The 26,655-nt window shown below is 39.7% G+C and overlaps 1 non-coding gene across 1 annotated transcript; it reads right to left on the reverse strand.

Moving 5' to 3' along the window:
• Window positions 1–2,773: 2,773 nt before the first annotated feature.
• Window positions 2,774–2,880, reverse strand: LOC141682274 (small nucleolar RNA R71). The gene has a single exon (XR_012559675.1). It is a non-coding gene; the product is annotated as a small nucleolar RNA R71 (small nucleolar RNA).
• Window positions 2,881–26,655: the final 23,775 nt, after the last annotated feature.

Below are 26,655 nucleotides of genomic sequence, written 5' to 3' on the forward strand. Positions count from 1 at the left end.
CGTGTTATCTGATTAGTGTCATCACCATTACATGCTAAGGTTAAGAACAATAAGGATATTGAATGAAGTATTTAATGAAGTTAGAATCCCATGTTTGTCATATATATTAATTCAATCATCTTTACTCTCTTAGTTATAATTGTTAGTTTAATTCTTAGTTATAAACAACCTCAATTTGTTATCGTCATAGCATTGAATAATAACCATACATTGTTGCTTAAGTGTATAAATTAATTAGTTAACCAAGCCAGTCTCTGTGGGAATGAACTAGAAAAGATTCTATATTACTTGTGAACGCGTATACTTGCGTGTATTATTAGCGTGTGTTTAGCGACTAACAAGTTTTTGGCTCCTTTGCCGGGGACTATAGTGTTAATTTTTAGTTTATGTATTTTCCATCAGTGGTCGTTAAAGTTCATTGACTCAGACATTGTTACTTATTTGTTTTCGTGTCTTATTTCAGGTACTCTAGCGAGGGTGTATGCATACACGTTCGCGTACTCATAAGAGAACACTGGATAACCTTAGTGTGTGGTGATTGTATGATAACCTAGTATTGGTTGTGCGTATTCATCTTATGAGCGTCGTGAACTTATAAGATAGTGTGTTAATCTTTAATGAAGTGATAATGAATTTAAGGATTTGGAACTTGTCATGCTAGCATAGGTTCATGTATTGTTATGCATGATTCGTAGGTAATTTTAACCATCTTACTTGCCCTATCTAATCAAGATAGATAACTTGTGCTTAAACCGTTATGTTGTAAAATTCTATAGACATGCAGGGTCTCAATATAATTGGTGTCTATTCAGCTTCTATCTCTTTTGTGGATGTCTGGTAGTATGGTACTCGTGCAACAAAAGTTGGCGTTTATCAGTTTCGTGTTATCTAATTAGTGTCATCACCATTACATGCTAAGGTTAAGAACAATAAGGCTATTGAATGAAGTATTTAATGAAGTTAGAATCCCATGTTTGTCATATATATATTAATTCAATCATCTTTACTCTCTTAGTTATAATTGTTAGTTTAATTCTTAGTTATAAACAACCTCAATTTGTTATCGGCTTAGCATTGAATAATAACCATACATTGTTGCTTAAGTGTATAAATTAATTAGTTAACCATGCTAGTCTCTGTGGGAACGAACTAGAAAAGATTCTATATTACTTGTGAACACGTATACTTGCGTGTATTATTAGCGCGTGTTTAGCGACTAACAAGTTTTTGGCGCCTCTGCCGGGGACTGCAGTGTTAATTTTTAGTTTATGTATTTTCCATCAGTGGTCGTTAAAGTTCATTGACTCGGACATTGTTACTTATTTATTTCCTTGTCTTATTTCAGGTACTCTAGCGAGGGTGTATGCATACGCGTTCGCATGCTCGTAAGAGAACAATGGATAACCTTAGTGTGTGATGATTGTATGATAACCTAGTATTGGTTGTGCGTATTCGTCTTATGAGCATCGCGAACTTATAAGATAATGTGTTAATCTTTAATTAAGTGATAATGAATTTAAGGATTCGGAACTTGTCATGCTAGCATAGGTTCATGTATTGTTATGCATGATTCGTAGGCAATTTTAACCATCTTACTTGCCCTATGTAATCAAGATAGATAACTTATGCTTAAATTGTTATGTTGTCAAATTCTATAGACATGCAGGGTCTCAATATAATTGGTTTCTATTCAGCTTCTATCTCTTTTGTGGATGTCTGGTAGTATGGTACTCGTGCAACGAAAGTTGGCGTTTATCAGTTTCGCGTTATCTGATTAGTGTCATCACCATTACATGCTAAGGTTAAGAACAATAAGGCTATTGAATGAAGTAATTAATTAAGTTAGAATCCCATGTTTGTCATATATATTAATTCAATCATCTTTACTCTCTTAGTTATAATTGTTAGTTTAATTCTTAGTTATAAACAACCTCAATTTGTTATCGTCTTAGCATTGAATAATAACTATACATTGTTGCTTAAGTGTATAAATTAATTAGTTAACCAATCCAGTCTCTGTGGGAACGAACTAGAAAAGATTCTATATTACTTGCAAATGCGTATACTTACGTGTATTATTAGCACGTGTTTAGCGACTAACAAGTTTTTGGTACTCTGTCGGGGACTGCAGTGTTAATTTTTAGTTTATGTATCTTCCATCAGTGGTCGTTAAAGTTAATTGATTCAGACATTGTTACTTATTTGTTTCCTTGTCTTATTTCAGGTACTCTAGCGAGGGTGTATGCATACGCGTTCGCGTACTCGTAAAATAACACTGGATAAAGTCAAGGAAGAAGTTGTGGTGGTTTGAAAGGAAGTTTTTGAAGAAGAATAGAAGGTAGAAGAAGAAGAAGAGAAAGTAGAGTAACCAGTTTTAGTAGAAATGGGTGATCAAGCAGAAAATCATAAGGCTTTGATGGACTATTCTCAGCCTAAGATCAATGACATTCAGTCGACCATCATCAGGCCAGCCATCAGGGCTAACACTTTTAAGATCAAGTCAAGCATGATTAAGATGATACAGAACTCAGTTTAGTTTGAGGGTTCTCCTACTGAAGACCCTAACATGCACATCAGGGATTTTATCGAGATCTGCGACACATTCAAGTTCAATGATGTGACTGAAGATGCTATCAAGCTGCGACCTTTCCCATTCTCTCTGAGGGACAAAGCTAAGTGTTGGTTACATTCTCTACCAGTAGGGTCTATCACCACTTGGGAAGATCTTGCTCAAAAATTTCTCGCTAAATTCTTCCCTATGGCGAACACTGCTGTAATCAGGAATGCTCTTACTCAGTTTGCTCAGCAAACTGGAGAATCTCTGTGTGAGGCTTGGGATCGATATACGGAGATGCTAAGGAAGTGCCCACACCATGACATGCCTGATTGGATGATTATTAATTGTTTCTATAATGGATTGGGTGCTACTTCTAGACCCATGCTCGATGCAGCATCATGAGGAACCTTGTGGGCTAAAACCAATGATGAAGCTTATGAACTTATTGAACTGAAGGCTGCTAATGAGTACCAGAATCCTTCCCAGAGACTGACTCAGGGAAAAGTAGCAGGAATTCTGGAGTTGGATGCAGCAACTGCTATAGCTGCCCAACTTAAGGCTTTGACGATGAAGGTGGACACTTTGGCTAATTATGGGGTTAATCAAATCGCTAGTGTTTGTGAGCTTTGTGTTGGTTCCCATGAGACTGATCAGTGTGCAATTTCTAGTGAATCAGCTCAGTTCGTGAGCAACTTTCAGCGTTCGCAGCAACCTATGCCAGCCACTTATCATCCCAACAACCGCAATCATCCTAATTTCAGTTGGAGCAACGCTCAAAATGCAGTTCAACAGCCTTATCAGCAATATCCAGCAAAGCAGTACAATCCCCTGGTTTTCAACAACCATAATATGTACCGAGACAACAACTTCAGTTGTAACAAGCTAATGAAAAATCCGAATTAGAGGATTTGAAGCTAATGTTCAAGATTCAAGCTATTTCTATCAAGACCTTGGAAAATCAAATTGGGCAAATTGCCAATGCCTTACAAAATCATCAGCATGGTACTCTACCTAGTGACACTGAAGTGCCAGGAAGGAAAGAAGCTAAGGAGCATGTAAAGGCAATCACTTTGAGGTCTGGAAAGGTTACGAATCCCGAACAAACTCAAGCATTGACTAAAGAAGCTGAGGATGAGAAAGAAGTAGAGCAACAGGAAGTAGAAGGAGAACCAAGGAAGACTACTATTGAGCACACTCCTCCTGAGGGTAATACAGGGGAGAAACAGATCTATCCTCCACCACCTTTTCCTAAGCGGATGTAGAAGAAAAAGCTGGACAAGCAATTTGAGAAGTTTCTGGAAGTGTTCAAGAAACTTCATATCAACATACTTTTCACTGAGGCTCTTGAGCAAATGCCTAGTTACGCAAAGTTTATGAAATGTATTCTTTCTCAGAAAGTGAAGCTAGATGATTTAAAGACTGTTTCTCTCACGGAGGAATGCAGTGATGTGCTGTAACAGAAGTTGCCTCCTAAGCTTAAAGATCCAGGAAGCTACACTATTCCGTGTACTATCGAAAAAGTGTCTTTTGACGAATGCTTATGTGACTTGGGAGCTAGCATCAATCTGATGCCTTTGTCAATCTTCAAGAAGTTAGACTTACCTGATTCAAAATTGACTTATATGACCTTGCAGTTGGCCGACCGTTCTATTACATATCCGCGAGGTATTGTGGAGGATGTCTTGGTCAAGGTTGATAAACTCATCTTCCCTGCTGATTTCATCATTCTTGATTTCGAGGAGGATAATAAGATTCCCAAAATCTTGGGAAGACCTTTCTTAGCGACTGGCCGAACCTTGATAGATGTGTAGAAGGGTGAGCTCACAATGCGAGTGCTAGATCATGATGTAACTTTTAATGTGTTCAATGATATGAAATTTCCTACGGAAAATGAGGAGTGCTTAAAGGTGGAGTTTGTTGATTCTGTGGTTACTTCAGAACTTGATCAATTGCTAAGGTTCGATGCCTTAGAAAAAGCCTTATTAGGAAATTCAGATAGTGAAGATGATGAAGGTAAAGAACAATTATAATATTTGAATGCTTCTCCCTGGAAGAGGAAGATTGATATGCCTTTTGAATCTCTTGGAATGAAGGAGTTGAACAAAGCTCCTAAACGCCTCAAGCCATCTATTGAGGAAGCTCCTACTCTTGAGCCTAAGCCTCTACCTGAGCATTTGAGGTATGCGTTTTTAGGTGATGCATCTACTTTGGCTGTTATTATTACATCTGACCTTTCAGGTAGTGACGAGGAAAAGCTCCTGAGGCTTCTAAGAGAGTTCAAATCGGCAATTGGTTGGACTATAGCAGATATCAAGGGAATCAACCCTTCTTATTGCATGCATAAAATTCTGCTAGAGGAAAGTAGCAAGCCTACGGTCGAGCAACAAAGAAGACTTAATCCGATCATGAATGAAGTAGTGAAGAAAGAAATTCTTAAGTGGCTAGATGCAGGGATCATCTATCCTAATTCTGACAGTTCATGGGTAAGCCTGGTTCAATGTGTGCCAAATAAAGGTGGAATTACTGTGGTAGAAAATGAGAAGAATGAGCTTATTTCTACAAGAACAGTCACGGGGTGGAGAGTTTGCATGGACTACAGGAAGCTGAACAAGGCCACTAGGAAGGATCACTTCCCTTTACAATTCATTGGCCAGATGCTTGACAGATTGGCTGGGCATGAGTCTACTGTCTTCTTAATGGCTATTCGGGTTGCAATCAGATTTGTATCACTCCAAAAGATCAGGAGAAGACTACCTTCACTTGTCCATTTGGTACTCTCGCCTTCAGACGAGTTTCGTTTGGTCTGTGTGGTGCACCAGCCACATTTCAGAGATATATGATGGCCATTTTTCTGATATGATTGGCCAGAATGTGGCGGTTTTCATTGATAAATTTTCTGTATTTGGCGATTCTTTTGATGAATGCTTGCAAAATCTTGGACACGTTCTCAAGAGGTGTGTTGAGACCAATTTGGTTCTCAACTGGGAGAAATGTCACTTTATGGTGTGACAGGGCATTATTCTTGGGCACAAGGTTTCTAGTAAGGGTCTTGAGGTACATAAAGCCAAGGTGGGGGTCATTGAAAATCTTCATCCACCTATTTATGTTAAGAGAATTCACAGTTTTCTTGGTCATGCGGGTTTTTATAGGCGATTCATCAAAGACTTCTCTAAGATTTCGAAGCCATTGTGCAGTTTGCTAGAAAAAGACGTCCCTTTCAAGTTTGATGATGAGTACCTTGCAGCTTTTGAAACATTAAAGAAGAGTTTAATCATGGTACCTGTCATAACTGTACCTGATTGGAATGAACCTTTTGAGATGATGTACGATACAAGTGATTATGCAGTTGGAGCAGTTCTTGGGCAGAGGAAGAACAACATGTTTCATGTGGTCTACTACACTATCAAGACCCTAAATGGTGCTCAAGTGAATTACACTACTACGGAAAAAGAACTTTTGGCTATTGTCTATGGTTTTGAGAAATTTTGATCTTATCTACTTGGGACGAAGGTGACAGTTTTCACTGATAACGCTGCAATTCGTTATCTCGTCTCAAAGAAGGACTCGAAGCCTAGATTGATTAGATGGGTTCTTTTGCTTCAAGAATTTGAACTAGAGATCAAGGACAGAATGGGGACTGGAAATCAAGTCACTAATCATCTCTCATATTTAGAGAATCCTAATGCTACTTCATTGGATAAGACATTGATAAATGAGTCTTTTCCCGACAAGCAGCTGTTTAGAGTGCAAGAAGAAGAACCGTGGTTTGCAGACATTATGAACTACCTTGTGAGTAATATCATGCCTCCCGACTTATCTTATGCTCAAAGGAAGAAGTTTCTACATAAAGTGAAGTGGTATATGTGGGATGAGCCATTTCTTTTTCGACAAGGAGCTGACCAAATCATTAGGCAATGTATTCCTTACAATGAAATGCGGGGGATCTTGCGAGATTGCCACTCAACTTATTGAGGACATTATGGTGGAGAAAAGACAGCATCTCATATTCTTCAAGCAGGTTTTTTTGGCCAACCTTGTTTAAAGTCGCTCACCAGTTCATTTTGAAATGTGATCGATGTCAATGTGTGGGTAATATGTCTAAGAGGGATGAGATGCCTCTTAATATGCTTCTCGAGGTTGAGGTCTTCGATGTTTGTGGAATTGACTTTATGGGGCCATTTATCTCATCCTGTAACAATCAGTATATCTTGTTGGCGGTTGATTATGTGTCAAAATGGGTTGAAGTTAAGGCGTTGCCAATGAACGATGCAAAAGTGGTGCTTAATTTTCTTCACAAGCAGATATTCACAAGATTTGGAATTCCAAGAGTCATAATCAGTGATGAAGGGTCGCATTTCTGTAACCGCAAGTTCACTACTATGATGCAAAGGTATAATGTGAATCCACTCATTGCCACGGCTTATCATCCTCAGATTAATGGTCAAGTCGAGGTATTTAATAGGGAGATCACGCGCATTTTAGAGAAAGTTGTGTGTCTATCGACGAAGGATTGGTCTTTGAAGTTTGATGAAGCTCTTTGGGCGTATCGAACATCATACAAGACTCCACTAGGGATGTCACCGTATCAGTTGGTTTATGGTAAGGGGTGTCATTTGCTGGTGGAGCTGGAGCATAAAGCGTATTGGGCTTTGAAGAAATTGAATCTGGATTTGGATGCAGCTGGAAAGAAGAAGATGCTTTAATTTAATGAGCTCGATGAATTTCGACTTCAAGCTTAGGGGAATAACAAAATATACAAGGAGAAGTCAAGAGTTGGCACGATCGGGGTCTAGTGCTCAAATTATTTGTGCCAGGGCAACAAGTTCTTTTGTTCAACTCTCATCTCCGTCTTTTTCCCGGAAAGTTGAAGTCAAGATGGTCAGGGCCGTTTATTGTCAAAACTGTGTTTCCACATGGAGCGGTGGAAATTTTTGAGAATGATCCGGGCTAAGCATTCAAGGTAAATGGTCAGAGGTTGAAGCATTACTATGGTGACGCGGTAAACCGTGAGGTGATTAGTGTCGTTCTATTGTCCATTTGAGCTCAAGGTTCTACGTCAAGCTAGCGACGTAAAAAAAGCGCTTCTTGGGAGGCAACCCAAGTTTGTTGTACAATAGTAGGTATAGGAAGCAAGAAGAAAGTAGAAAAACATAAAAAATTAGAAAAAAAAAATCAGGACTGACTACAAAAGCCTGGCGATCCCGCGCTGTCCTAGTGCGCGTCCGCACTGAAAACACAGAAACATGGTGCCCAAGGTCTCTAGTAAGGGTCTTGAGGTGGACAAAGCCAAGGTGGGGGTCATTGAAAATCTTCATCCACCTATTTCTGTTAAGGGAATTCACAGTTTTCTTGGTCATGCGGGTTTCTATAGGCGATTCATCAAAGACTTCTCTAAGATTTCGAAGCCATTGTGCAGTTTGCTAGAGAAAGACATCCCTTTCAAGTTTGATGACGAGTGCCTTGCAGCTTTTGAAACATTAAACAAGTTTCTACATGAAGTGAAGTGGTATATGTTGACAGGTATTTATGACACTTTGTAATGCTCTAATAAGCTTTGAATTTATGCGTTTGTACTCAAGTTATTAAGTGTTTTGACGTATTTTCTAGTGTTTTTGCATTTCAGGCATTATCTAGGTAATCATGTGAATTACCATTATTTTGGTGCAAATTTGGTGTCAAGGTGGTGTTGGAATAAAAGCTCGTGGAAAGCTGGCTCGAAACAGCAAGGAAAAGAAGAAAATCTGAAGTTTTTCCAGAAGTACGGCGCGCCCGCGCTGGTCAAGCGCGCGGCTACGCCAGGATGTCAGAAAGGCAGCGCGCCCATGCTGTGATAGCTATAAACAACTTTAGGTCATTTTTCATATGAAAAAAGTCCGAGACATATCAGAGCGCAAGGAGAAGATGACAAGAGACCTATAGCACAATTCAACAAAGGCGAAGACGATCTAGTTTATTCTTGTGAATCTTTATTTTGAGTTGTAATCTTGGATGCTCGTTTCTTGTTTTGTTGAACCTATACACTTGTGTTAACTTGGTTTTGTTTATTCGTTATAAAGACTACGTTTGTTATACCATGCTTTCATCGGAACCCACATTGATGATGAGTCCGATTATCGGCTAATCGTTATCGTGGGGTTCTAACGGATTTATTTATGGATTTCTTTAGTTAGTTTGTTTCGATGCCTTAGTGTGTGGTGATTGTATCATAACCTAGTATTGGTTGTGCGGATCTTGTGAGATTGTCACTCAACGGCTTATGGAGGACATTATGGTGGAGAAAAGACAGCAGCTTGTATTCTGCAAGCAGCTTTCTTTTGGCCAACCTTGTTTAAAGACGCTCACCAGTTTATTTTGAAATATGATCGATGTCAACATGTGGGTAATTTGTCTAAGAGGGGTGAGATGCTTTTTAATATGCTTCTCGAGGTTGAGGTCTTCGATGTTTGGGGAATTGACTTCATGAGGCCATTTATCTCATCCTGTAACAATCAGTATATCTTGTTGGCGGTTGATTATGTGTCGAAATGGGTTGAAGTTAAGGCGTTGCCAACAAACGATGTGAAAGTGGTGCCTAATTTTCTTCACAAGCAGATATTCAAAAGATTTGGAACTCCAAGAGTCATAATCAGTGATGAGGGGTCGCATTTTTGTAACCGCAAGTTCACTACTATGATGCAAAGGTATAATGCGAATCATCACATTGCCACATCTTATCATCCTCAGACGAATGGTCAAACCGAGGTATCTAATAGGGAGATCAAGCGCATTTTAGAGAAAGTTGTGTGTCCATCAAGGAAGGATTGGTCTTTGAAGCTTGATGAAGCTATATGGAACAGCATACAAGACTCCGCAAGGGATGTCACCGTATCAGTTGGTTTATGGTAAGGGGTGTCATTTGCCAGTGGAGCTGGAGCATAAAGCGTATTGGGCTTTGAAGAAATTGAATTTGGATTTGGATGCTGCTGGAAAGAAGTGGATGCTTCAATTGAATGAGCTCGATGAATTTCGACTTCAAGCTTATGAGAACAACAAAATGTATAAGGAAAAAGTCAAGAGGTGGCATGATCGGGGTCTAGTGCTCAAATCATTTTTGCCAGGGCAACAAGTTCTTTTGTTCAACTCTCATCTCCGTCTTTTTCCTGGAAAGTTGAAGTCAAGATGGTCAGGGCCGTTTATTGTCAAAACTGTGTTTCCAAATGGAGCAGTGGAAATTTTTGAGAATGATCCGGGCCAAGCTTTCAAGGTAAATGGTCAGAGGTTGAAGCATTACTATAATGATACGGCAAACCGGGAGGTGGTTAGTGCCATTGTATTATCCATTTGAGCTCAAGGTTCTACGTCAAGCTAGCAACTTAAAAGAAGCGCTTCTTGGGAGGCAACCCAAGTTTGTTGTACAATAGTAGGTAGAGAAAGCAAGAAGAAAGGAGAAAAACACAAAAAATTCAGAAAAAGAAAAAAATTCAGGATTGACTACAGAAGCCTGGCGCGCCCGCGCTGTCCTAGCACGCGGCCACGCTGAAAACACAGAAACATAGCACGCCCGCGTTGTTCCAGCGTGCGGCCGCGCCGATTTGGCAAAAGTAGCGCGCGGCCGCGCTGCGTAAGGACAGCGCGGCCGCGCCGTGGTTTTGACTCAGAAAAAATAAAGGCAGTTTTAAGGGGGAAAATCGGGAATTTTGCTACAAAATCAATTCCCAACCGAATTTTACTTCCCCACATCCCAAATTTCCTTCTCCAAATCAAACCCATTACTCCCATTATTCCCATAATCAAATCCCACTTCTATTCCACATATAATTCTCTTTTCACTACCTATATATACATATACCTTATACACAAACTTCTTCACCACTTCATAAACTCTCAAACACAAATTCTCTCTCAAACACGACTCTTATTCTCTTTACTCAATTCCAATGGAACCCAAGAGATAAAGAACACAAGTAAGCAACAACACCACCGATTCTTCAAGTGTGGGTGGTGTAAGGCCAAGGTTCTCTACTCCCGAGGCTGAAGTGGAGTATACGAGGCTTCTCTCAAAGCCAATCATCAAGGAGCGAGGTTTTCTGCCATCAGGGAAGGATGGTAAGATATTGGAGATGATTCTGGAGATGGGCTGGGTTCCTTTTTGTGAGGCTCCCATTGCTGTGCCCATGAGTGTTGTTCGCGAGTTCTATGCGAACGCGAAGGCTGAGGAGAATGGCTTCACGGTGGTTCGAGGGAGGACTGTAGAGTACTGTGTAGAGGCTATCAGGACGGTGATTGAGCAACCCGCGAGAAGGGCCGGGCAAGACACATGGAACGATAAGACTCCAGAGGACTTTGATTTGGATCTTATTGTTGCTACGTTGTGCCAGCCCGACACTCTCTGGAAGATTAAGAGGGGTACAACTGAGTATTCTACGTTCCCGGCTTCCAGTATGAACATGTTTTCCCGTGCATGGAACGCGTTTATTTGTGCTAACATCATGCCATCTTTGTGCATGAGATTGCTGTGGAGCGTGCAGGACTGTTATGGGGCATTCTTCAGGGCGAATATGTGGATTTGGGGATGGTAATTTATCAGGGTATCTTGAAGTTCTTGAGGGGGAGCACCACGGGGCCTATTCCGTATGCGTCTATTATGACGAAGTTGTGCGTGGCAGTTGGTGTTCATTGGCCTGCACATGAGCAGTTGCAGATCCCGAGTGCTCCTATTGATAGCACTAATTTGGCTATGATGCAAGAATGGGATGGAGGCAAGCCTGATCTGAAGGGGCTTGGTTATACTTTTGACCACCTACCTGGTGGGAGGCCAGCTATTGAGGCTACTCAGGCGAGCAGGACTACATGGAGACCTCAGCTTGGAGATGAGGCAGGGCCATCGCAGCAGGCACATGTAGAGGATGAAGGAGCTGATATGGGAGTTGGCATGAGCATAACACGGTACAGGCATCTGGCTAGGAGGATGGATGCGATGCATGACATCCATAGCAGGTTTGCACGTGATCTCACCCAGGCATTGGGGACAGCCATTAGAGCCACCGGTGTTGACAGCCAGTGGCCAGTTTTTGGTGAGGATTCCGTGTATCCACCTCCGGATATACCTGACACTCCACCCATTGAGGATGAGCATGACACGGTACAGGCATCTGGCTAGGAGGGTGGATGCGATGCATGACATCCATAGCAGGTTTGCACGTGATCTCACCCAGGCATTGGGGACAGCCTTTAGAGCCACCGGTGTTGACAGCCAGTGGCCAGTTTTTGGTAAAGATTCCGTGTATCCACCTCCGGACAAACCTGACACTCCACCCGTTGAGGGTGAGGAGCCTGATTTTGATTAGGTATGCCTGAATTCCTTACTATTACCTTCACTGAGGACAGTGAATATTTTAAGTTTGGGGGTAGTAGTTGAAGGAATATGTTTTGTGTGAGTCACATGTAGTTGCATATTCATGATAGTGCATGTAGTTGCATATTCATAATTGTTTAGTTCATATAGTTGCATATTTTTCCATGTAGTTGTTTTTTAGTTTTGGTAGTTTTTATGTTAGTTTGTTCATATAGTTCATGCATGTGCATTATAACATGATCCCGTAGATGATTTTTCTAGTTGATTTGTGATATTGATGCTAGTGTAGTGATATTGACTTAGTTTGCATGTTAGAGGCAATTGTATTTCACTAAGTCTTATAGGTTGCTAGAGTGCTAGATCATGATCATGGTTTGTTTGTTTGTCGAGGTTTAATCGCTTGTTTATATTTAAAATTTAGGATATTCTCTTAATAATAAAATAACATGGATTTTTAGAAATTGGAGAAAAATTGGATTTCATTGCTAGTTGTTGTGGCTAGGTGTTAAATGGCTAGTAGCCGACTCATATTTATATGAGTAGTCTAGGGTTGAGCGAGATGGAGCGAAACGCACTCGTTCAGAAATTTGTAATATGGAAAGAAAAAGAAAAAAATTGAAAAAAAGAAAAAGAAAAAAATAAGTGTTATGTATAATTGATCACGAGTGGACTCTTTTAGTAGTCGAGTTATTAAGTTCTTAGGGGACTTTGTGCCTAGTGACCTAAGGCTTTTATAGTGTGGGATCCGCTAACCTAACGCTCGCTAAATGGGTACTATTACATAAGTCTTTTGTGGACCTCACTCATTGCACGATCAAATAAACATATGTGTTTTGTTTTGTTTGAATAAAAGCATGAACCTGTATAAAACTCCAATATAAGAATTGAAGTGTTATAAGTTATTTTGAGTATAGCTTTTTATTTTGTTTATAACCTTACGATTGCCTTGTTGAGCAGTGAGTCATGATTATTGATCTAGTTACGATAGTATATCTGTCAGCATTTACACACACACACGTCTCTAGTTTGGAAGTTGATTTTTATGATTTAATTGATCTTTATGCGAGATACTGCATTTGTTGAGATGTTGCTCGTTGATAGGTTTAGTTATTCTATTAGGATCGTTGCATTCATATTAGTTGTATTTATGCATTTTTGTTCTTGTTCTTTGAGTCTGTTTATGCTTGAGGACAAGCATCGATTCAAGTTTGGGGGTATGTTGAGTGGCATTTATGACACTTTATAATGCTCTAATAAGCTTTAAATTGATGCGTTTGTACTCAAGTTGTTAAGTGTTTTGACGTGTGTTCTAGTGTTTTTGCATTTCAGGCATTATCTAGGTAATCAGGTGAATTAGCATTGTTTTGGTGCTAATTTGGTGTCAAGGTGGTGTTGGAATAAAAGCTCGTGAAAATCCGGCTCGAAGCAGCAAGGAAAAGAAGAAAATCTGAAGTTTTTCCAGAAGTACGGCGCACCCGCGCTGGTCAAGCGCGCGGCCGCGCCAGAATGTTAGAAAGGCAGCGCGCCCGCGCTGTGATAGCGCACGACCGCGCTGGTGCGAAATCAGAGAATCCTGATTCTATTATAATTACAATTGGAGGACTTCTGGATTGCATGGGGCTGCTATATAAACAACTTTAGGTCATTTTTCATATGTATAAAAAGTCCGAGACATATCAGTGCGCAAGGAGAAGACGACAAGATACATATAACATAATTCAACAAAGGCAAAGATGATCTAGTTTATTCTTGTGAATCTTTGTTTTGAGTTGTAATCTTGGATGCTCTTTTCTTTTTTTGTTGAACCTATACTCTTGTGTTAACTTGGTTTTGTTTATTCGTTATAAAGACTACGTTTGTTATACCATGTTTTCATCGGAACCCACATTGATGATGAGTCCGATTATGGGCTAATCTTTATCGTGGGGTTCTAACGGATTTATTTATGGATTTCTTTAGTTAGTTTGTTTCGATGCCTTAGTGTTTGGTGATTGTATGATAAACTAGTATTGGTTGTGCGTATTCATCTTATGAGCGTCGCGAATTTATAAAATAGTGTGTTAATCTTTAATGAAGTGATAATAAATTTAAGGATTTGGAACTTGTCATGCTAGCATAGGTTCATGTATTGTTATGCATGATTCGTAGGTATTTTTAACCATCTTACTTGCCCTATGTAATAAAGATAGATAACTTGTGCTTAAACTGTTATGTTGTCAAATTCTATAGGCATATAGGGTCTCAATATAATTGGTGTTTATTCAGCTTCTATCTCTTTTGTGGATGTTTGGTAGTATGGTACTCGTGCAACGAAAGTTGGCGTTTATCAGTTTCGTGTAATCTGATTAGTGTCATCACCATTACATGCTAAGGTTAAGAACAATAAGGCTATTGAATGAAGTATTTAATGAAGTTAGAATCACATGTTTGTCATATATATTAATTCAATCATCTTTACTCTCTTAGTTATAATTGTTAGTTTAATTATTAGTTATAAACAACCTCAATTTGTTATCGTCTTAGCATTTAATAATAACCATACATTGTTGCTTAAGTGTATAAATTAATTAGTTAACCAAGCCAATCTATGTGGGAACGACTAGAAAAGATTCTATATTACTTGCGAATGCGTATACTTGCGTGTATTATTAGCGCGTGTTTAGAGACTAACAGCGAGAGGCCCCAGGTTTAGATAGGCCCCAAGTGAGAGTGTTGGTCAGGGCGGCGGACAATCTAGAGTGACATTTCACAGCAAACCCCGTTCCCCTATACCAGAGTTTCGAACATGCGAAAAGAGACACCTCGGAGCGTGTGTACAGGAAAGAGCCCTTCTGAAGTGCTTTAAATACAACCAACCAGGAGACTTTGCCCCTAGTTGCCCACAACCAGGAATGACATGTTTCCAGTGCGGAAAGATAGGGCATATAAGAAGGATTTCCCCATAACAAGGCTTCCAGACTCAACAAAGCAGAGCTGCTTCTAACCGGCCCCTAACTGCTAGGACTTTCAATATGACCGTTCAGGACGCTATCCGGAACACTGATGTGATAACAGGTACTCTTCTATTAAATTCTGAATGTGCAAATATCTAATTTAAATCTGGAGCGACCAAGTCATTTATATATCAAAATTTTGCTAAGAAAATGAATCTTAATGTTGTACCTTTATGTGAGGTATTACAAGTAAAAATAGCGAATCGAGAGATCATTCATGTTAATCAAATACATCATAGATGTGAATTGAATCTAGAAAGGAAAGTATTTGAGGTCGACTTAATCCCATTTGTATTCGGAGAATTTGATATGATCCTAGGAATAGACTGGTTATCCAGTAACGGAGTGCAGATAGATTGTGAGAGAAAGAGAAAAAAATAAGAGTGCAAGATGGGAAGGAGATACTGTTTAAAGGTCAATGACACACCCATAAATTTCTAACCCTGGTCTAGACCAAGAGGTTGTTAAAAAAGGTAATGAGGCCTATTTGGCCTATGTAATGGACACTAAGAATGAAGTCCCCGACACACATGACATACCCGTAATGAACGAATTTGAGGATACTTTGCCGAAGGACATACTAGGATTTCCAGCCGACAAAGAGATAGAGTTTTCTATAGAATTAGGACCAGGAACGACACCAGTATCTAAGGCCCCATATAGACTAGCCCCAGTCGAGATGAAGGAACTAGCTTCTCAACTACAAGAATTGTTAGACAACGTGATGATAAGACCAAGTGTGCCACCATGGGGTGCACCAACTGTTTGTAAAGAAGAAGGATTATAGCATGAGGCTATGCATAGACTATCGAAAGTTGAACAAACTGACCATCAAGAATAGGTACCCTCTCCCTAGGATTGATGACCTATTCGACCAGCTTAAGGGTGTTGTGCACTTTTCCAAAATAGAATTGAGGAAAGGATATCACCAGTTGAAAATCAAGACTGAAGATATACCCAAGACTTCCTTTCGTACTAGATATGGACATTATGAGTTCTTAGTCATATCATTTGGGTTAACCAATGCACCCGCAACCATTATGGATTTGATGAACAGTGTTAAAGAAATACCTAGATATATGTGTCCTAGTCTTCATAGATGATATTCTAATCTACTGAAAGAAAGAGCAAGAACATGCAGGACATTTGAGGATAGTCTTAAAGATTTTAGAGAATGAGAAGTTGTATGCCAAGTTCTCAAAAATGTGAGTTTTGGTTAAAGAAAGTTCAGTTCTTAGGACATGTGGTGAGTAGCGAAGGAGTTTTAGTTGACCCCACCAAGATAGAGGAGGTATCCAATTAGGAAAGACCCACTACCTCAACCGAGGTTAGGAGTTTTGTGGGCTTAGCAGGATACTACTAGAGATTTGTGCAAGACTTTGCCAAGATAGCCAGCCCATTGGCTAGACTTACCCGAAAGACATAGAAGTTTATGTGGACGGAAAATTGTGAAGAAAGCTTTCAGGTATTGAAAGAGACTGGCGTCGGTACCAGTACTCGCTCTTCCCGATGAAAAGGGAGAGTTTGTGATATACATCGATGCCTCACAAAAGGGATTAGGATGTGTGCTCATACAGCACGGAAAAGTGATTGTGTATGCCTCTCGGCAGTTGAAGGAATATGAGATAAGATACCCTACCTGTAATAACTCGAATTTTTGAGACATTGTAAAAATATTTAATGAATAGTAACCCTGACAGACTGGGAAAACGTTTTAGCCCACACTATGTTGTGTATAAGAAAATGAGTGTCGAAGTTGATATTATGATTATACGTACCAAATGAGTGTATGTAAACGCTATTAGTTTTCGAAGAGAACGAACTTTGAAAAACGACCATATTTACGAATCATTGAGGATTATGGGAATCACATTATAATTACTAATTTAAAACCCCATGGATTTATATCCAAGGGTGATACTTCAAAACATAAGAATAAATACGAGAGGATTTATGTCGCGAACCGTTCACGAGAAATTATTATGAAAATATTTAAGCGACCGAACGAACGCGTAAACGATTAAATAAACGTATTGCACTAACTAACCATAGTAGAAAAGTAACCATGGTTACTTTATCAAATAGTAAGCTAAGGTTGTAGGATGATCATCTAAGGCTAGAGAATAGTAAAGCTAAAAACTAAACTACTAGCTTAGCTTGTAATCTAGAAAGGGCTAGCATGATTTGTCCAAGGATTTGCCAACATAAATCTATTCTAGGAAATATACTAGATAATATACAATCAAATACAAGCATTATTCAAAGAAGCAACCAAGAAGCAAACACAAAAATCCTCTCTCTCCCAAGAACATCACCATTCGGCCCTAGCAAGAAACAAAGGGAATTCAAATTCAAAACACCAAGCTCTACCCATGGAAAAATTCCCCCATTAATTCTCAAGCTTCAAACATCCTAAACTAAGGTAAGATAAATTTTTAAGCTCATTTTATCAAGGTTTGATGTCTGAAATAAATTTAAGAAAGATGATAGTGAATAGTATTAATAGTAACTTTTCTTTGATTTCTTGATTTTAATGGTTGTTTTAGGTTCCAAAAACCCTACCAAGCACTCCCAAGACTTCACCATCATCAAGAAAACATCTCAAGCTCTCAAAAAAGGTATAAATCTTTGACCAATCCTTACTTAAGATTTAAGTTCCAGAATCTTTTAGAACATAGTTGTAAACCTAGTTTTGGTGAATGTATTGTTGTAATCTTGATGTTTAGTTAAGTAGATTTAAGGTTGATGGTTGTTACCTCAATAACATGATGTTCTTGAGAGGAGTTATTGTGGTGATAATGATATGATGATTGTTGGTGGCAGTATAAAGATTTAAGGCGTAAACGAAACTCAGATCGTAACCGTAATCTTGCTAAAATGAACAAAATGTAAAATTAAGTTTCTGAAGAAAGTCCCAAGATCTGTAGTTTCTTGATAGACAATTTTATAAGGATCATTTAGGCGCTTGAATCACTTGATTCCGATATACGGATCAAAAGTTATGGCCGTTTTACTAAAAGTGATTTACGTGACAAAAACTGATATGAATTACGAACTTTGAAAATAAAAAGGATCGACTTAAAAATGTTCATAAATCATGAAATTTTTAGAAATAGTATTAAATAGATTTCCTTAACTGCTATAAAAATTTCAGGTTAAAATAATAATTTTTCAGTTTTATAAAAATATCGGAGCCGAGACCGCGTGATTAGAAAACCATAGAATCCATAAGCGGAGCCGACAATTAAAATGAAAACGGACTTAAGATACTTTGAAAAAGGAAGTGACCGTAATGTGAATAAGGACTAAAATAAATGATAAGGATAATATAAGTTGAGAGGGTGCCTAATAAGCAGCACATGAGTGTGAGTCACCGTAAATTAGAACGGGACCTAACAAAATGATTTGTGTTTATGGTTATAGATTTCCGAGCGGAACCTAGAGTATCCTCCACCTTGAGACAACCAGGCAAGTTTACGAACCCAACTCCTTATACTGTTTTGTTGCGAAAGGATTATTTTATTATCATTGCATAAATACCATGCTTGCCATGATACTTAGTAATTGAGTTTTCGCATAATGTAGCGATGTTGTACGATACGTATATGTCGTAAAATGTTTAACTCCGCCACGAGCGTAGCGTATAATTATAAAACCGAGAGTCGGTCGGAATTTTAAAATAAAAATCCAAGAATCATTCCGGTGATATTTATAGGACGATTAAAAGTCCATAGTAGTACGTTTTATGGGACTCAACGTCCACTTACAAAATATTAAATACCTCGAACTTTTATTAAAACGGTTTCCAAAGATCGTATTCCCTCAACTATATTTTATCGTTTGAATATTTATTAACTATTCATTTATTATGGGAGAAGTATTCTCCAACGATTATTTATTTCAATCCCGATTCAATATTAAAGATTATTAAATTACTCAAACATAAATAAGTTGAGGAATATTATTTCAATATTCTTTTAAAGTATAATTATTCGAGGTTTAATTGTTTAACGATTAAAATTTACTTATTAATAATTTATTAAATGATTTATTTATGATTTAAAAATCATAAAAACCTGATTTAAAATACTTTCTGATTTAGGGAAAATCATTCCAATAACTTCAGATCGTTGGAGAATATTATCTCAATTTATTTTTAATATTTTGAATATAGTTTCAAAAGAAACTCCCCCTTATTTACTTATCTGTTAAAAACGGTCAACTCACATCCTTAGTACTTCCTCCGAAAACTTTCGGAAGTACATATATATATATATATATATGAGGTAAAGTTGTGCCTATCAACAAGCAAAACGTTTGGGGAACTTCGATATAGTTCGATGATTCCAAGTATATGATAGGATTCTTAAAAGGACAAGGAGGGGTGGAGATCCAGTACTTCGTGGACTGGGGAGACTGCCATATTTATTTTCCATATGAGAAGACACCATGTGTACTGATGGACATACGAACTATGGAAAATATACCCGGGTGGTTGGGGAAGCATATAAAGCCCGAATGCGGCTTGGGTGACAACCAAGATGTTAGGAAGTCGTCCTTCTACATGTAGAAAAGGTTACTGTTACCGTTATATGACTGACCATCGTATCTCGGGGGCTCCAGTGAATGTCCTAAATACTTCCAATTGGAATTTTGATGCAATACCGTAACCCAAGCCTAGGTGCTGGGTTTACCATTAAGGTATTCGCAGGATAATAAATCCATTAAAGAATTGTTTTCAAAGGAAGGTGTGTATCACCAAGAAAAACTATTTTTGAATAAAACGTAATTATCATATATGACGTTTTTACTTGAGTTTATCATATAGTCATTTCATACTGTACATTATTATGCTGGGCATCATAGCTCACACTTGTTTTCTTAAATTGACACAACACAACAGTGAATCAAGATGCCTATCATGAGACTCACAGCCAGGAAACGGGTAGGAAACGGCCAGCTATTCCGTAGGATATTTGGTGTTGTACCACAGGTAGACCGAATAAGCTGGATTGGTTTTCAGTTGTTTTTAGTCCGACTTATTTACAAGTATGACTTATGTAAGATAATGAATAAGAAACAAATATTTGGCCGACGGACTAGACTTACTTAAAGGTTATTTCCCCGGTAAGACTTAATTACTTTTGGGTTGTAATAATTATCACTTTGTGAATTGATTTACTCTATTAATGAGTGGTTCGCTTCCAGGATAATAACCTATAAGTGTGTTTGTGTGTGTGATAAGTGTGAGGTCGTAAAAGTGTGAGTATTTATATATTGTGATGCGAGGTTTGTGGTATATAGTATTCAAGATAGCGTGGCCTCCTAGATCCCTGACCCTGGATTTTGGGGCGCCACATAAATGGTATCAGAGCCTTAAGTTATCAAATCTTGGAAATGATGGGATATAAAATATGTAGACATAAGAATAATAAATAATTAATTAGAACTCAAGTCGAGTTCGTCGTCAGGCTACATGGGTAGTATTGACAGTTTTGCCCTCAAGGGAATTCCGACTCTAAGTTAGTAACACCTTGCCTATTGTGTCACGTACCAGTGGAGCCTATGGGGGAGGTTGACCCTGTTGATGATATTATGGCCCCTGAGCGTGACCCTACTTTCGAGCCGTAGGACCCACCTATTGATGACTCAGATGATGACCCAACTAAGGATGCCCCAGAGGAGGAGACAGACCTTCTGGTCCCCATGACTGATGACGTTGAGGTGCCCCAGGGAGATGGCATAGGCTGAAGGGATATAGAGATATACCCTCTCCCGACTATTCGCTCTCCTACACCACACCCAGGGATGCATAGCCCTTTTCCCTATACTGATGATGACGAGGAGGATGGGATGGATGCACAGACCTACGAGGCTTATGACATATCCTCTAGCGACCCAGACTCACCTCTACCACCCCCGACGACCATACATGTAGTTGTACACGACTGGATAGGGGTTCAGCTTAACGCTGAGCTCACGACGGCATCTGCCCGTATTGTAGAGCTAGAGCAGGCGCTGGCAGCTGAGAGAGCCATCAGGCTAGGATATCCAGGGGACTTCAGAGCTGCTTCCCCAGCCATAGCCTGCAGGAAGATCGATGGGATCGAGCTCCGTACCCGGGTTCAGATGAGGATGACGGTGGTGGGGGGATACATCCCGGTAGTTGACGTAGAGCTGAGGTTGGGAGGAGCGATGAGGAGGGTGCGTGACCTCACACGCAGCGACAGTGACTGAGGGACGAGTAACTATTTATGGACCTTGTAAAGGGCTGGCTGACTTGTCACCAATTTTGTTAGGATAGCTAGTAATAGATAGCGTTCCTAGCCCTTCAGGGTACATGGTTTATGTATTTGCATTCAGTATTCAGGACAAGTAATGATATATTATAATCAGGTCATGTATGAACTCGGATAGTTGTTTTGTCCCCAAGATATAATTGGGAGACCCTATGGTATATATCTAGAAGTTTTGACGAAATTGATTTCTAGATTAATGTACTTGATAAAAACATGCTAGATAATAAATGACATGCTTACCTATGAATAAAACAATCCAATTGTAAATTTTTTTGCAACTATATTGACAAATTTTCATTATCAGAACGATGCCACCCCGTAGAAGAGGAACCAGGACACAGCCCGCCGAATCTGTTAACCAACAACGGAATGGACCTGACCACATAGTGAATGAGGAAAGTGAAGAAGACCTAGACTATAATGAGTATGATGAGGAAGAATATATAGAAGAAGAGGCTGAGGATACCCATCAGGGAGGGAACCCCATGAATGAGTTTATGGAACTATTAAGGGCAAATCTGAACCAACAGCCCATTCCACCACAGCCGCATATTGCCCAACAGACTGCGGCCACTACCTTCAGGGCATTCAAATCCCTCAAACCCCTAGAGTTTCTAGGATCTGCCGACCCCATTGAAGCACGGGCCTGGCTCAAGGAAATAGAAAAGTCCTTCGAGATACTAGGTGTGGAAGAATGACACAAGACCATTTTCGCTTCTTACATGCTGAAAGGGGAAGCTAATTACTGGTGGGAGTCCAAACGAAACCTCGAGACAGATGCTGTAATTCCATGTGATAGATTTACCCGATTGTTTTTAGACAAGTATTTCCCTAGGTTTATGGAAACTCAGATGGAGATTAAGTTTCTAGAGTTGAAACAAGATAAGATGACTGTGGCAGAGTATGAAGTCAAGTTTACTGAGCTGTCACGATTTGTTCCTGAGTTTGTGAATACCGAAGAGAAGAAAGCGCAAAGGTTTCAGCTTGGTCTTAAATAGTGGATCCAGAACCGAGTGGCAGTACTAGAGCTGACAGATTACGCCACCTTAGTGCAAAAAGTCTCAATTGTTGAAGCTGGCAGTGAGCAAAATTTGAAGGAAAGGAAAATAGGAAGAGGAAGATAGGAAGCCAAGGAGGAGGAGGAGGAGTAGGAACCGGGAACAGGAGCCTTCCAAGCAGGTTCGTCAGGGGAGTGGTGTCCCAACCTACGAGAGTCCCCGGATTTAGAAAGGCCCCTAGTGAGAGTGTTGTCCAGGGCGACGGACAATCTAGGGCAACATTTCATAGCCAACCCCGCGCCCCAATACCGGAGTGTCAAACATGTAGAAGAAGACACCTTGGAGTGTGCATCCAGGCGAGAGCCCCTCTGAAATGCTACAGGTGCGACCAACCCCAACGTGATGTATTTCCAATGTGGGAAGGTAGGGCACATGAAGAAGGATTTCCCGACTTTGAAGCCCCCAGCCTCAGGGATGAGCAGAGCTGCATCTAACCGGCCCCCAGTTGCTAGGATCTTCAACATGACTGTTCAGGACGTTGTCCGAAACACTGGCGTGATAGCAGGTACCCTTTTGTTAAATTCCAAACATGTAAATTTCCTATTTGATTCTGGAGCGACCACGTCATTTATATCTCAAGATTTTGCTAAAAAGTTAAAACTTAACGTCGTACCCTTACGTGAGGTATTACAAGTGGAAATAACAAACAAAGAAATAATTCCTGTCAATCAAGTACACCCCAAATGCAAGTTAAAATTAGAAGGAAAAGTCTTCGAGGTTGACCTAAACCCATTTGCGTTAGGAGAATTTGATATAATCTTAGGAATAGATTGGTTATCCAGTAATGGAGCGCAAATAGATTGTGAGCGGAAGAGGATGAAGATAAGAGTGCAAAATGAAAAATAAGTAGTGTTTAGAGGTCAACGAAAGACCAGGAAATTTCTGACCATGCTACAGGCAAAAAGATTGTTAAAGAAAGGTAACGAGGTCTATTTGGCTTATGTGATGGACACTAAGAAGGAAGTTCCTAATATACAAGACATACCTATAGTGAATGAATTCGAGGATGTATTTCTGGAGAACTTACCAGGATTGCCATCCGACAGAGAAATAGAATTCGCTATAGAATTAGCACCAGGAATGGCACCAGTGTCCAAGGCCCCTTATAGGCTAGCCCCAGTTGAGATGAAGGATATAGCTTCTCAACTGCAAAAATTATTAGATAATGGGATGACAAGACCTAGTGTGTCGCCATGGGGAGCGCCAGTACTGTTCGTAAAGAAAAAGGATGGCAGTATAAGATTATGCATAGACTACCGAGAATTGAATAAGCCGACTATTAAGAAAAGGCACCCTCTCCCTAGGATTGATGACCTATTCGACCAACTCAAGGGTGCTGTGCACTTTTCCAAAATAGATTTGAGAACAGGATATCACCAATTGAAAATCAAACCTGAGTATATACCAAAGACTGCTTTTCGTACTAGGTATGAACACTATGAGTTCTTAGTCATGTCGTTTGGATTAACCAATGCGCCTGCAACCTTCATGGATTTGATGAACAGAGTGTTCAAAAAGTACCTAGATATATGTTTGATAGTTTTTATAGATGATATTCTAATCTATTCAAAGACAGAGCAAGAACATGCAAAACATTTGAGGATAGTCTTAGAAATCTTGAGGAAGGAGAAATTATATGCCAAGTCCTCGAAATACGAGTTTTGGTTAAGGGAAGTTCAGTTCTTAGGGCATGTGGTGAGTAGCAAAAGAGTTTTAGTTGACCCCGCCAAGATAAAGGTGGTATCCAACTGGGAAAGTCCGACTACCCCAATAGAGGTTAGGAGTTTTATTGGTTTAGCAGGATATTACCGGAGATTCGTGCAAGACATTGCTAAGATAGCCGGCCCACTGACTAGACTTACCCAGAAAACGGAAAAGTTTGTATGGATAGAGAAATGTGAGGAAAGATTTTAGGAACTGAAAAGGAGACTGGTGTCAGCACCAGTGCTCTCTCTTCTCAATGGAAAGGGAGAGTTTGTGATATACAGCGACGCATCGCATAATGGACTAGGATGTGTGCTTATGCAGCACGGGAAGGTTATCGCGTATGCCTCTCAGCAATTGAAGGAGTATGAGATCAGATACCCAACACATGATCTAGAATTAACAGCCATAGTGTTTGCCCTGAAAATTTGGAGGCACTACCTGTACGGTGAAAAATGAGAGATTTACATAGACCATAAGAGCCTCAAATATATCTTTACTCAGAAAGAACTAAACATGAGACAGAGGAGGTGGTTGGAGTTGATTAAGGACTACGACTGTGAAATTTTGTATCACCCGGATAAAGCCAATGTGGTGGTTGATGCCCTTAGTAGGAAGGAAAGACTCAAAATGATAATGACATCTGAGGAGCTAATTAAAGAATTTGAGAAGATGGAAATTGACGTGAGAATGACCGGTAAAGGAACAGAAGGATTATTTGAGATTAAGCTAGTGCCGGAACTGACTGAAAAGATATGAGTGTGTCAGGAAAAGAAGATGAGTGAAGAAAGGGGGAACATTGATCGGTGAGGAAGTGAGATGCGAGAAGGACGAGAAAGGGATCATGAGGTATGTGTCCCGAATTTGAATTCCAAATGTGCAAGAGTTAAAGGATGAGCTGATGCACGAAGGGCACAGCTCCAGATATTCAATCCACCCAGGAAGTACGAAGATGTACCATGACCTTAAGGAATATTATTGGTGGCCTAACATGAAAAGAGAAGTAGCGGAGTGGGTCAGCAAGTGCTTGATATGCCAGAGAGTGAAGACTGAACATCAGCGACCGAGTGGGCTATTACGGCCCCTGGAAATTCCAGAATGGAAACGGGAGCATATAGCCATGGATTTCGTGACAGGCCTACCAAGAACGAAAACCAATCACGATGCCATTTGGGTTATCATAGATAGACTGACCAAGTCCGCGCACTTCCTACCAATCAACGAAAGGTACACCGTAGACAAGCTGGTGGATATCTACTTGAAGGAAATTGTAGTGAGACACGGCGTTCTTGTTTCCATAGTATCAGATCAAGATCCAAGGTTTAATTCCCGATTTTGGAGAAGCTTCCAAAAATGTGTAGGCACCAGACTAAACATGAGTACCGCTTACCACCCCCAGACTGATGGGTAAAGTGAAAAGACTATTCAGACCCTAGAAGATATGCTGCGAGTGTGTGCCATCGATTTTAAAGGGAATTGGAATGACCACTTACCCCTAACTGAATTTGCCTACAATAATAGCTATCACGCTAGCATAGGAATGCCTTCGTATGAAGCTCTTTACGGAAGGAGATGCCGCTCTCCCCTATGCTGAGATGAGGTTGGAGAACACAAGATAATAGGACCCGAGTTGGTCCAACAAACCAGGGAAATGGTGGGACTCATCATGAAGAGACTGGTAGCAGCTCAAGACAGACAAAAGAAGTACGCCGACCTGACCAGGAAAGATAGAGAATATGAAGTAGGGGATTCAGTGCTGTTGAAGGTATCTCCATGGAAGAGAGTAATGAGGTTTGGAAAGAAAGGGAAGCTGAGTCCCAGATTCATAGGACCCTTTGAAATTTTGAGGAGAATAGGACCATTGGCTTATGAGCTCGCCTTACCTCCTAATCTGCAACAGGTGCACAATGTGTTCCACGTGTCAATGTTAAGAAAGTACCATGCAGATGCGCAAGATGTGATAGAATATGAGCAGGTAGATTTATAACCAGACCTGACCTACATTGAGCAGCCAGTAAGGATAATGGACCAAAAAAGAACAAGTGTTGAGGAACAAGACTGTGAAGCTGGTTAAAATCTTGTGGAGAAATCAAAATGTTGAAGAGTCAACATGGGAACTAGAAGACACAATGAGGAATAGATATCCCCACCTATTTTCTAATTGATTCCGGGATGGAATCCTTGTTAGAGGGGAAGACTGTAATAACTCAAATTTTGAGACTTTGTAAATACGTTTAATAAATAGTAACCCTGACATACGGGGAATTTTTTTTAGCCCACACTATGTTGTGCATGAGAAAATGAGTTTCGAAGTTGATATTATGATTATACGTACCAAATGAGTGTATGTAAACGCTATTAGTTTTCGAAGAGAACGAACTTTGAAAAACGACCATATTTACGAATCATTGAGGATTACGGGAATCACATTATAATTACGAATTTAAAACCCTACAAATTTATATCCAAGGATGATACTTCAAAAATATAAAGAATAAATACGAAAGGATTTACGCCGCGAACCGTTCACGAGAAATTATTACGAAAAGGTGTAAGCGACCGAACGAACGTGTAAACGATTAAATAAACGTATCGCACTAACTAACCATGGTATAAACGTAACCATGGTTACTTTATCAAATAGTAATCTAAGGTTGTAGGATGATCATCTAAGGCTAGAAAAAAGTAAAGCTAAAGACTAAACTACAAG

This window comes from Apium graveolens, chromosome 8 (assembly GCF_009905375.1).
Source record: "Apium graveolens cultivar Ventura chromosome 8, ASM990537v1, whole genome shotgun sequence".
Taxonomy (NCBI): domain Eukaryota; kingdom Viridiplantae; phylum Streptophyta; class Magnoliopsida; order Apiales; family Apiaceae; genus Apium; species Apium graveolens.